General features: G+C 43.8%; 1 non-coding gene across 1 annotated transcript; it reads left to right on the top strand.

The window, feature by feature from the left end:
* The first annotated feature begins 2,959 nt into the window (after positions 1–2,959).
* Positions 2,960–3,078, top strand: LOC145394581 (5S ribosomal RNA). Its single transcript, XR_013896440.1, has one exon. It is a non-coding gene; the product is annotated as a 5S ribosomal RNA (ribosomal RNA).
* Positions 3,079–13,937: the final 10,859 nt, after the last annotated feature.

The following is a 13,937-nucleotide window of genomic DNA, read 5'->3' as shown; positions in this document are numbered from 1 at the left end:
AGTATGAAGGACAATGTTACTATCCCATTCTGACACTGGGGTATGGAAAATGAAAGTTGCAGAAGGCGAAAATCAAAATGAAGCTACCGTGTGGGCCGGACTTCCAAACAACCAAAAGACGCTGCCGGTTAAATATTCCAGAAAATCCAGTTTAACAGACTTCCATTAACTTCACACAAGGTCAAAAGTCTAAAAGTGTTTCACAGTATTAGAGTAATCTAGACTACAGAATATAGAAGCAATTAGTTGGCGAAAAAAAAAAAAATTATGCTTACCCAAAGCGACGGAGATCCACCCATCAGCTCGGCCCAACTCCAAATAAACCGGCGACCACGCCGACTGAGGAGGTCTCTAGCACTGCAGTTGGTGGGTGAACTACCCAGCCAAACAGGGTGGTGCAACTGGGCTATTCCCGCCCGGCCTGGCACGAAAATGTTCATGTGGCCATAGTTTCCACGTGGACACAAGCATTTTGTCAGGACATTATGAAAAAATGTCCGAATAATGGTTCTGAACAGCCAGATCTGTTATGCTGAGTGTTTTTAGGTCGACTCCTCGTCCTAAAAACTCTAGCGACTGAGCGGGGTCCTCTTTCCGGACAGGAAGTAAAGCACCAACAAAGGAATAGGACATAAAAACTAGGCAGTATACCTTAACACATCTATTACCTTAATTCTAACACCGTTACAATATTACATAGAGTGATATTTAGGATATGGGATACAGATATACAGAGTTACGTTAGGATGACACGGGATATTCAACACGCACTATAATCACATATAACAATGGCTTGGGGTTCTATAAGTGAAGGTGATTGTCTTTCATCAAAGCCCAAAAAGTCTATACTCACAGTCACAAGAGGAATATACAAGATTAATAGTCTAGGGGAGGCGTATTACTATAAGAAAGGCAGGGAGCGGATCAAGACACTCGACTTGGTTAACTAGGCCCGGCGACACTCGCCCGCGCACCCGGCTGCCGTTCATACTGACGGGGAAATTCCTCTATTCTGGGAGGGAGGAAACACACTAGATTTACTATTATAGAATTACTGTCTTTAAAAAGGGGCAGGTGAGTTTATTGGGATCACGAACACTTATTTGTTGATTTCCTCTAGATCGTACTATGTCACTCTGTCACTGTTCCTGGTCCACTTTCTCGGGTATACTGGGATTGAAAAGGTGTCACTGATCTTACCCATTTTTCTTGGGTTATATCACTCTTGTCACTATAGCTGGGGGGGGGACCTCCGGGGACTCTACCCGTGGCGGGCGTCACCTACCCGCAGGGGGAGTCACTACCCGGGTCCGTTCCGTCGGTGCGTTGCAGGGAGGCCCTCTTGTCTAGGGGCCTCGACCTGATGTAGACCCTCAGCTCAGGGTCTCGTCGTCGTGGTGCAGGGAGGCCCGCCTATGTGGGGCCTCGACCTGGAGTGGTGGCCCTCGGGACTGGAGCCAAACAGTGGGAGGAGATGTCTCTGGCGTTGGAGGCTCCGTGGTGTGAGGAGGGCAGCGTTGGTAGGCTGCTGGGCTCGCCTGGGGGTCCTGGGGCTGTGGAGGTCTGCCAGGGGACGCGCCGTCAGGTGTGGGCTGCGGCCTCGTCTCCTGCTGGTGCCTGGGGGAGACAAGAATATCCCAGGAGTAGGAGGCAGGCCCCCGACTGGGACTTTGTCTCCGCTCCGGTGACACCTTCGGGGCAACTCTCCCGAGTGGTGTCCAGCTACTCCCACAGGAGATTGCTGAAGGTAGAGGACACACGGAGACCGTGTTCTCTCTCCTATACAGGGAGGGTAGCACGGAGGTGACTCTCTCTCCTGTCTCCGTCACAGCTGTGGCTCCAGGTTATTTTACCCTGGGACCCACTTTTGGCTCCCTACAAGGGACTCTTACCCTTGGGGTGGCTGAGGGTACTGGCCCCTTACAGCTCACTATTGGGCCTCCTGCCCTGTTTGTGGCAGAGGGTATTTCTCCCTCGTGGCTCACTGTGGCAGAGGGTACTAGCCCCTCGCGGCTCGCCAAAGGTGTGGCAGAGGGTGGTGTTCCCTCGTGGCTCACTGTGGCAGAGGGTACTGGCCCCTCGTGGCTCACCAAAGGACCTCCTGTCTGGTTTGTGGCAGAGGGTATTTCTCCCTCGTGGCTCACTGTGGCAGAGGGTACTGGCCCCTCGTGGCTCACCAAAGTTGTGGCAGAGGGTGGTGTTCCCTCGTGGCTCACTGTGGCAGAGGGTACTAGCCCCTCGTGGCTCACCAAAGTTGTGGCAGAGGGTGGTGTTCCCTCGTGGCTCACTGTGGCAGAGGTGGGGACACCTCGTGGCTCACCAAGGGACCTCCTGCCCTTAAGGGGTGTAACTATGGTCGTCACCAAAAAGCTACCAGGGACTGATTTTATATCAGTCCCACCCCACTGCTGTCGATGGTCAGCCCGCCGTTGAGGTTGCTGCGGATCTAGGCTCACCTGGCGTTGGGGCAGTTGCGGGGAGAAGGGGCACAGGTCAGTGGTGGTTGGATGACCCTCTTGCCCTGGGTCATTAGCCCCCCGTTATCCCTTCCTCGGGTGGTGGGGTGGTGGTGGCCCGGTGGTGGGGTGGGGGGTGGCGGGGCGGAAGGTCCGGCGGCGGGCATTTTAAGATCACAGTGTCATGGTAATGGATTGTCCGGATAAGAGAGAGATTACTGTAGCAAGAAAACGCACCCTGGTTCACGTAATGCAACCACAGTTGAAACTATGATGATGGGAAATTGGAGTTTGGTGCTAATTTTACATATTTTCACTTTTTTTTTTAAATTATTATTATATTGGTATAAAGGCACTATATATACTTGAATAGGGTACAATAAACACTCATGCTGCACATAGTCATGTTAGTTACAGCAAATCGTTTCTACATTACTTTCCCTAAAGTACTTGATTTTATGATTTTGATCTATTTACATTTACTTACATTACTTTCATCATATGCAAACGGCCATACCACGTTGAGTACACCGCTTCCCGTCCGATCAGCGAAGTTAAGCAACGTTGGGTCTGGTTAGTACTTGGATGGGTGACCACCTGGGAACACCAGATGCTGTTGGCATCCCTACGTGTCAAGTGGGGTTGGTGGAGGATTAGTGCCCCTCCCTGTAAAACAATTAACTCTAAGCCCTCGGCCACCCCGTTTGGGATACGTGGCGTCTGGCAATGGATGGATGGGACTTTCATCATATACACTATTTGCACATCACTATCAGTTAGTTCATCACTTGGAAGTTTTCCAACTTTGACTGGAATTTGGGAGTACGCACAATATCTTTGGCAGAACGGCGTGACCCAGATTTGCGTCAGATAGCTACTTTCAAGTACCACCAGCAGCTGATGTGGACAGATAATCCATTCTGGTGTGAAGTGGGTGGATGCATGGAGCATTTGTAGCATGGAAACACAACTTGGTGTATGTAATGCGGTCACAGTCGAAATTATGATGGGAAGTTTGGGTTCTGTGCTGATTTTACGTATTTCCATTTTTTTTTTTTTTTTAATTGGTATAAGGCATGGGAGAGGAGCAGGGGTGTGTCATCCTATTTTGTCACACTACGGGCAGACTCAAATTATTTCGCGCAGATGTGCGTAAAACTTTGTGTTTATACATGGACTTAGCATTTTGGACCACTGTGAGTTAGTCCATACAGCATATATACGGACTCGGCATTTTGGGCCACAATAGGTTTGTCTGTATATGTAAGGACATGGCACGGAACGAGATAGCAAAAAAAATAAAATAAAATAAAACAAAGCACTTTCCCCATCACAATCTTTCCAAGCACTTTTCCTATCACAATCTTTCCAATCGCCAGTATGGGTTCTGCCAGGGACGCTCCACTGGCGATCTTCTAGCCTACCTTTCAAACTTGGTCATCCTCCTTTCGGGACACTGGCAAAAGGTTTGCCATTGCATCTCAAAGAATTTTTATAAAGTCTGGCATAAATCTTTAATTTCCAGGCTGCCCTCTTACAGTTTCTATCCTTCTATCTATGCCTTCATCTCTAGCTTCCTTTCTGGTCATTCTATAGCTGCTGTTGTAGACGGCCACCATTCTTCTCCCAGAGCTATCAATAGTGATGTTCCTCAGGTCTCAGTCCTATCGCCAACTCTCTCCCGTCTATTTAGTAATGACCTTCTAACCCTATCCACTCATACACTGATGACTCCACCCTTCACATTTCCATTCGCTTCCCACAGTGTCCATGTCAGCAGTTGCTTCATCAAACAAGGGATGAGGCTATAGCACATCTAATGTCTGACTTGGGATAAAAGTCATCTTTCCCAAAATGAAGGTCAAAACTAATTAAAACACGGTATTTTGCATTGGAAACCATAAAAATAATAATAAAAGAAAACGTTGGTTACTTCTAAAAATTTACGATAATCTTGTTTCTAAGGCATCAAAAACTCAGTTCTTACATCTTTCAACCTGACAAAATCTTCCTCAGGAATACCCTCTAATTTTTAACAACATTCAACTCAATCCTACATCTTTAAACATACCTGGGGTTTCATTTTCTCTGGATTTATCTTGGAAAGATCATATTACCTTTCTTGTAAAATCTGCTTACAAGAGATTAGGTGTGCTAAGACAACTCCATGCCTTCTACTCCACAGTTGTTGACTTTATACGCAGAATTTATTCATCCCTGTGTTGAGCACAACTCTTGTGTGTGGGGAGGCTCCACATATGCAGCTCTTCTCAACAAGGTGGAGTCAAAGGCTTCTGTCTCATTAACTCTCCTCCTTTTACAAGCTCCTTTCAACCTCTGCCTCTGTGCCGCACAGTTCCATCTTCATCTCTCTTCTATCACTGCGTCAATGGTCACTGGTCCTCTGAAATGTTTGCTTGCATCCCTCCACCACTACAGTGGGTGTGAAGCAACTGTCTAGCAACAAACTCTTCCCTTTTCTGTCCAACTCTCTATAACGGGAGTTAACGGTTACTCCCAATCCTTCATGTATGCAACGGGTAAACTCTGGCACTGTCTCTGTCTGTATTTACCTACTGCCTATGACCTCCAGTTTTTCAAACGCAGTTTGTCCAGGCATCTCGAAATAAACAGATCTTGAATTTTGCTTTCTGTTATCTTTTGTTTTCTTCTTAGGGGAATGATTTTGCAGGCTCCTGGCCTTTGGTTCCTTCTTTCTTACCATCCATCCATCCATCATCCAATCCTATATTGCCCCATGGGGAGCGTAGGAGCCCGGGGCTAGGCAGTTGGTCCCGACATTTAAGATGAGAGTAACCAACCTCACTCATCCCTGAGTGGCATTACATGAGTAATAAACCCCAACCACCCTTTGGATATAAACGTTCACCGGCTCAATCCGACTGGGGCACAATAATTACCCACTAAACCACCAGGTGTCAAAATTTGGTTATATGGTTACCACCCAGCATAGTAAATGGTTTCCTGGTGTACAGGAAACCATTTGGATTGTCACTCAGTGTAGAGTCACCAACAGGCAGAAGGAAAAGGAAAGAAGGAAGGAAAGAAAGACAGAAGAGGGAGTGTAAAGTTACCCGTAGGCAGAAGGACAAGGAAAGAATGAATGAAAGAAAGACAGAGGAAGATGGAAGGAAAGAAGGATGGAGGAGAGGAAAGAGCAGTGTTACGGAACAGAGAAAGATAATGTACACTTTAAGTGAGAATACGAAGAGTCACTATTGTCCCGTAAAGTTCCTGGTTCAAAACAAAAGAGTTAGGTAAAATTACAAGTTAAAGTTTAATGCTTAAATTAACAACAAAACATTCAGGACTCATAAAGATAATGTAATGGCAAATAAACAGGTTAAATATATGGTTAACTGCAATAGCCTCTATTAACACGAAATTAGCAAGAATAAATTTATCTAAGTCAGCCCTGATGAAATGAGATACCAGATAATACTCAGTGAATGCCAGATAAATAATTACAGATACAAACTATTATCAAAAATGACTGACATAAAGATCCATACATGAATTACGAAAACTTCACTAAGCCTACAAATTAAACTTATGCTATACAGTACAAGAAAAAATGCAACAACAGTTATACTCAAATTACACACAGCTGCTAGATGGTTGGAGACTTCTTGAGCACTCACAATAATAATATCTGTACAGGGGAGGACAGAGATGTGAACAAAATGAGGAGCAGATCTAAGTGGCAATGATGCAGAGACTGAGCTCATTATATAGGGGCCAGGAGAGCTTGATACAACTTGTAATGAGGACGCACAAATGAAGCCATGGGGACAAAGAGATGACAATCCCGCAAAGTATAACAGAGATGTCGACTTACTCTACTATAACGGTAGAAGGGGGGAACTGAGGCAGAACACGCTCGTGATCAAACATGCAGCATACTGTGCGTTAAAATTACACAAAGGATGATGAAATCATAGGCTATGTAACACCTCCCCACAAAGAAAAAGAAATTTACAAAGGAAATTTCTTATTACTCTAAAACAATCTGTACATGGCATTACAGAACATGCAAATGTCTTTCCTAATGTTACAAAACATGAGATCTCCCTAGCACTTTCAGTCATAGGTACTTGCCAGTATCCCTTTAACAAATCAAACTTACTTATGTACCTAGCCTTTCCGATCTTGTCTATGCAATCTTCCACACGAGGGAGGGGGTAAGTGTCTGTTTTGGTTATCTGATTAACACGTCTGTAGTCAATGCAAAGCCTCTGTGACCCACCTGGCTTAGGGACTAGAGTGACAGGAGAACTCCACTCGCTCTGACAGGGCTCAATCATCTTGTGGTCCAACAGGTAGCCAAGCTCCTTCTGGATGAGAGGAACTTTCACTGGGTTCACACGGTAAGGAGGCAATTTAATTGGCTTTGCGTCTCCAACATCGACATCATGCATCAACACAGTGGTTCTTCCTGGAGTGGCACGGAACACTTGCGGGTACTCCTGCAGTAATGCCGAAAACTCCTGCCTTTCCTTGGGTGGTAGATGAGAAAGCTTAGTCTGGAGATCATTCATGATATCAGGATTCTTCCCCAAACTATCACTCAGGCTCATACTGCATGGGAGAGCTTCACTTGCAGACTCGGGTGGAACAGCTACAGTGCAGACTGGATTATTTTCGTCCTGCCTGTGATATAACTTTAGCATGTTGATGTGACATAGTTGCTTGCTCTTTCTACGATCTGGTGTGGCGATGACATAGTTGACATCACTGAGTTTCTTTCTCCACGAAATAAGGACCACTAAACTTGGCTTGAAGAGGTTGCCCATGCACTGGTAGCAGAATCAAAACCTGATCTCCTGGCTGAAAGTGGCGTAACCTGGACTTCTTATCATACCAAGTCTTCATCTTCTCCTGAGCAGCTCCTAAATTCTCTCTCGCCAGCTGTAAAGCAGTGGACAGCCGTTCTTTGAACTTCATCACATACTCCAGCAGGTTGACGTCATCTTCCTCCGACAGCCAGCATTCCTTGAGTAACTTAAGGGGTCCTTTTACTTCATGGCCAAACAGTAGTTCAAAAGGTGAGAAGCCCAGTGATTCATTTGGAGATTCTCTTGCGGCAAACACAACGAATGGAAGACCTTTATCCCAGTCTTTCTGATGTTCCAAACAGTATTTCTTGAGCATCGATTTGAGTGTTTGATGATATCTCTCCAACGCTCCTTGGGTCTGGGGATGGTAAGCTGAAGACGTGATCTGGGTGATGCCCAACTCTTTCAGAGACTGTTTGAAAATGTTTGACATGAAATTACTTCCCCGGTCTGACTGTACCTCCTTGGGCTGACCAAACTTTGTGAAGAACCCTAGCATTTCCTTAACCACGTTCTTTGCTGAGATATTTCTAAGTGGAATGGCTTCAGGATAACGAGTAGCCATATCAATCATGGTCAACACATAAGAAAATCCTGAAGAAGTCTTAGGAAGAGGGCCCACAATATCCACCAACACACGGGTGAAAGGCGCCTCAAAAGGAGGAATGGGAACTAGAGGTGCAACCTTTTCGGTCTGATTACACTTCCCCACAACTTGACAGGTGTGACAAGACTTACAATACCAGGAAACATCCCTGAAGATACCTGGCCAGTAGAAGTGTTTCAAAATGCGTGCCACAGTCTTCCTCACTCCAAGGTGTCCTGCCAAACTGGAATCATGAGCCACTCTAATGATATCCTGCCTACAAACCTCCCATTCACAGTCGGCTGATGCTGTTGGGGGTCTCCACTTCCTCATAAGTACTCCTGACTTTACATAATAACAAGTAGAAGCACCGGCTGACTCTTCTTCACTGTAAGCAGAGTTGGCTAGACCTTTCAACTCAGGGTCAGCAACCTGCAACTCAACCAACTCTTGACGAGACAAATTATCAACACTACGGGGTACTGCCTCATCTGGTGAGTGGTCCAAATTAGCAAGAAAAGTGTCAGCTAGGATAACATCATCATCATCATTATCCTCTAAATCACCAGTAACTTTAGACTTAGCCCTAGTGACAGCACATGCAGGGAACACATCAGGGACATCACAATCCTGGGACACAGCCGCTGGCTCGCTAGACAACTGAGGAGCTGGACACACTTGACTTCCACCAATATCATTTCCAAGTAAGAAAGTTACACCTGACATTGGGAGTGTCTCAACCAACCCAACCATAACGGAACCATTAACAAAACCAGACTCTCTAAATTCACTCTGCAAGGAGGGACAGAGAAGTAATTATTCCCTACACCTTGTAAGATTACAGTTTCATTAGAGGAACTAACATTAGAGCCTAGAACACTGGTGAGCATAAGGGATTGGCAAGCACCTGTATCACGATATATTTTAACTGATTTCCTGTCATTACTGTCCAGAGGACTGACAAAACCATCAGACAGGAAATTAGCACATGAACTCTTGAGAGTGTCACCCACGTTACTGCTCAAAAGAGGAGCTCCATCATGAGAATTTAAGTTACCCCTCAAAGCAGGTTCAGTTAACTCAGTTAAAGAATTCTGGGAACTCTCAAGGGTGGACACTAGACCAATTGACTGAATATTTAAAGACTCCTTTTTGTTCACATCACGCTGTCTCCTGAAACATCTCTCCGTAGTATGACCAAGCTTACTACAATAAGTACATTTACTTTTCTGAAATCTAGAGGTGAAGCTGGTATTTACTTCCTGAGAAACATCATCTTTATTCTCTTTCCTGTTACCTGTACTCTGAGTAGAGGCAACGTACTGACTCTCAGCTTTCCTTTTTCCTCTAAAATATCTCTTGTGAGCGAGAACATACTCATCAGCTAAAACTGCAGCATCAGACAAATTATCTATTCTTTTCTCATCAAGATATAGGCTTACATCTTTACTAATACACCTTTTGAAATCCTCCAGCAAAATCATCTGCTTAAATTTACCAAAATCAGAATCCACATTCTTAGAATTTAACCACTGCTCTAACAGATCTTCTTTGATTTTTGCATACTCAACATGGGATTGCTTATCTTGCTTATAAGTTGTCCTAAATTTTACTCTATAAGCTTCAGGAACAAGCTCATAGGCCTTAAGAATCAAGCTCTTAACTACATCATAATTATCAGACTGATCCTGAGGCAAAGATGCATAAGTTACTTGAGCTTTACCGGTGAGAACAGTTTGAAGGAGTACTGGCCAATACTCCTTAGGCCAATTAAAACCTGTAGCTACCCTCTCAAACAACTGAAAATACTTAGTTAAATCAGATTCATTAAAAAGGAGGGACAAGTTTAACATTTTTAGCCACATCAAAATCATCAGAGCTAGATGATCCAGTTCCACCTTGTTTCATGCGATACTCATGGTCTGCCTGAATCCTAGCAAGTTCAACTTGTGCGTGAAACTCAGCCTCCTTAACATCAGCCTCCTTAGCACGTGCTTGAAATTCAGCTTCCTTCACACGAGCCTCCTGCAGGGCTAGCTGTAACTTAGCTAATTCAATCTGCGTTTGCTCATTTGGAGGAGTTACATTAAACAAGCTTTTATTAATCATGCCAACAATTTGATCTTTAGAATGATGAGAGTGAACTGCAATTCCCAATTGTTGAGCAACAAGCTTAAGTTCATTCTTTGTTCTGTTTTCTATATCACACACTGTTTGCACATTTGACAAAAAATCTTTGGCTTCATCAAGTGTAGAAATAGTAGCCATCATGAATATATCACAGTCACAAAATATCAAACAATATCCTTATGACAATATCCTGAATATCCTGATATGAGGTCGCCAAATTTATGTTACGGAACAGAGAAAGATAATGTACACTTTAAGTGAGAATACGAAGAGTCACTACTGTCCCGTAAAGTTCCAGGTTCAAAACAAAAGAGTTAGGTAAAATTACAAGTTAAAGTTTAATGCTTAAATTAACAACAAAACATTCAGGACTCATAAAGATAATGTAATGGCAAATAAACAGGTTAAATATATGGTTAACTGCAATAGCCTCTATTAACACGAAATTAGCAAGAATAAATTTATCTAAGTCAGCCCTGATGAAATGAGATACCAGATAATACTCAGTGAATGCCAGATAAATAATTACAGATACAAACTATTATAAAAAATGACTGACATAAAGATCCATACATGAATTACAAAAACTTCACTAAGCCTACAAATTAAACTTATGCTATACAGTACAAGAAAAATGCAACAACAGTTATACTCAAATTACACACAGCTGCTAGATGGTTGGAGACTTCTTGAGCACTCACAATAATAATATCTGTACAGGGGAGGACAGAGATGTGAACAAAATGAGGAGCAGATCTAAGTGGCAATGATGCAGAGACTGAGCTCATTATATAGGGGCCAGGAGAGCTTGATACAACTTGTAATGAGGACGCGCAAATGAAGCCATGGGGACAAAGAGATGACAATCCCGCAAAGTATAACAGAGATGTCGACTTACTCTACTATAACGGTAGAAGGGGGGAACTGAGGCAGAACACGCTCGTGATCAAACATGCAGCATACTGTGCGTTAAAATTACACAAAGGATGATGAAATCATAGGCTATGTAACAGCAGACACCCAACAACAGCACTACATTGAGTGAGTTATAAGGGTAAAAAAAAAAAAATCTGGTGGCACAAATATGACCAGGTGATGAAGCTGCTGAGTTATGCAAACATTCCTCAACTCCATCCCTATCCCCTGGAAGGAGGATTGTGGACTGCAGAAGGGTAACTCTGGCCTGCAATCCACTGGTATGTTCAGATGAACCTGGGGTTGCAACTTTGTGCAACTACTACCACTACTGGTATTACCATCTTCAGACGCACTGCCATTTTACTCAGCCTACCAAAAACAACTTTGTTCATCCAAAGGAAGTTCCAGCTAGAGTCAAACCATCTCTATTAACCTCTGGACTGGTATAGCTGATTTGAAAACCATCTCCATTAACCTCTGGACTGATATAGCTGGTTTCATTTCATCTGACAGAACTGAGCCACTCCTGCTACTTGAACTGGGCCATTCTTAAGGTGTAGTTGCATGAATTCAATAAATTTTAGTTATGAGGTTGGGATGTGTCTCCTTGGTTCCAATTCGCATTTAACATCTAGTCAACCTATACTTGGCCATCACCTATGCTATAAAAAAAAAAGGGGGGGGGGCTACAGAACTTTATCATGCAAAAAGAAACTAATTATATAAGGAGGGGTGAGAGGTATAGGGGTGGGTTAGGAGGGATGGGGTGGAAAGGTATATAAGTGGCTTAGGAGGGATAGGGTGGAGAGGTGTAACAGTGGCTTTGGAGGAGGGATGTGGGTGAAGAGGTAGGGGTACAGGAGTGAGGGGGATGAGAGTTGGAGACAGGGCAGCATGAAGGAAGGAAGGAGACACGGTGACATGGAGGCAATTTGTTTGTGACCACCCCTTCTGAAATGAAGACATCTGGCTATAGATGGAAGGCTACAAATTCCTTCAGCTAAACAAAATGATTTACACAGATACTGAACACGATACCCAAGTGAGTCTGTAACAGTGAGAGTGAAAGGGTTAATCTATCTATCTATTGCCAGACGCCTCAATCCCGTTTGGGGTGGCCACAAACAAATCGCCTCCAAGTCGCCCTGTCCCCCGCCATTTCACTGCCCTGCTCCCAACTCACACCCCCCTCTCTCATATACCTCTCCACCCCATCCCTCCATCTCATCCTCGGCCTCCCCCTCCCTCTTCCCCCCTCCACCTCACTCACATACACTCTCTTTGTCAGTCTTTCACCCTCCATCCTCTCCACATGAAAGGGTTAAGCTCGTGCAAAATACATCCTCATCATCACCTCAACCATATATCTCATGGTCAATTTATTTTTACCTAACAAACTATAACCCCTTTTCAGCTTTGATGATGGCCAGGTGTAGTTCAACTGAAGGATGAACACAACCCATGACCGTGGATGTTCACTCCCACGTCATAATATGGTTCATCAACTTTCACGCAACATGCAATCAAGAGGAAACATAGAATCATAATTACATCTGATGACATGGTAATCAAGCTGTGAGTAGCCCAGTTATATCAGAAGTAAACAAATTGGCTAAAGTTAATTATACATGCCTAATACTGTACAGCCCTATTTCTATACTGTACCCATTTCATTCTAACTTAGCCTAAAAATGTCCTATCCGTCATGAATACTCATTTGTGACAACTGACAAACACCAGAATGTGATGCTAGTCATAAAGAAGGGCTACAAAAGAATGCAGAGTCATATTACTATCTTTTTCTGCCACTGAACTATGTGCAATAAACTACAAGAGGACAAAAATCTTGGCCAAGGCAAAAGAGCAAAAGGTTAGTTGAATTATACTTTACATACCAAATACTTAAGTAGGTGTTACTGCAATGAATGTCAACCAGTAACACACAATCCCACATTACCTTCCATGTGTAGGGATCCAAAGCCAGGATACCGCCTACTTCCCCTGGTGGCATTACAGAATCGAAAGACCTCCAGTCAGCCATGGGAAATCTTGGTGGTACACTGCAGCCACGCCATCAGGAATTCTTAGTGTTACCTGAAGGAAATAGGTGGCTTTATACAAGCAGAAAGGGACACTCCCATCACTTGTTTGTGTTTAATGGGCATGAATGGAGGACTTGCCACAGTTCTAAGGTGGGAACTACTGTACTATACTAGCACTCTTTTTACTCTAACGACCTAAAATTTCCATCTCTCCAACTTAAAAGACGAGCTGTAACAATAGATCAACACTAGAATATGATGCTGGACATGAATAAGTGCTATGGAAGGGATGCAGAGCCATGGTAGAGTCTTTGCAACTGAGCTACGTGATACATGCTGCAAAAGGATGAAAATCTGGGCCAAGTTAGAGTAAAAACAGTACAAATATAATCAAATCAACACTCCACTCTGGTTACATTTGGCCATCAACTGAGTGGAACGGAGTTAGGGTCTTTGTGATGTAAGTGTAAATGCATTACTGTAGAAAAGTAGTAGTAGCTGCATCCTCTGGTTCATCTAGATGTGAACATGGTGGGCTCGAAGCTGAACTTGCTCATCTCCGGCAGTCCATTACCTTCCTGTTGGGGGATAGGGAGGGAACTGAGGGACGTTTGTATAACTGGGCAGTGGAGCCGCTTCATCATATTATGCCACCACATGAAGGCTTTCCTCTAGCATCCAATCCTGTAATAATGTTTAAGGCATACATTAACCCTTTTAATCCAATAATGTGGTCTTTATCTCCTTATCATACCTTGCAACTTTTTTCAGTTGAGGAGAGAATGAAATAAGAGTATCAGATACAGCTTTCAATGATCCCTTTACTATAGTCTGTTTGTACTCATCTGACAAAGATCCCTAAGGCCCATATTCTTGTCAGTTGAGGATGCTCCCTAACATCTTTTCTTAAGCAATTTATTTTATTATAGCACACTACTCTGTGTTTCAT

The sequence above is a fragment of the Coenobita brevimanus genome, chromosome 27 (assembly GCF_032717465.1).
Source record: "Coenobita brevimanus isolate Jiangsu-jjx chromosome 27, ASM3271746v2, whole genome shotgun sequence".
Classification (NCBI taxonomy): Eukaryota; Metazoa; Arthropoda; class Malacostraca; order Decapoda; family Coenobitidae; genus Coenobita; species Coenobita brevimanus.
The sequence above is the reverse complement of the archived record's forward strand: the minus strand, read 5'-3'. Positions and strand labels throughout refer to the sequence as shown.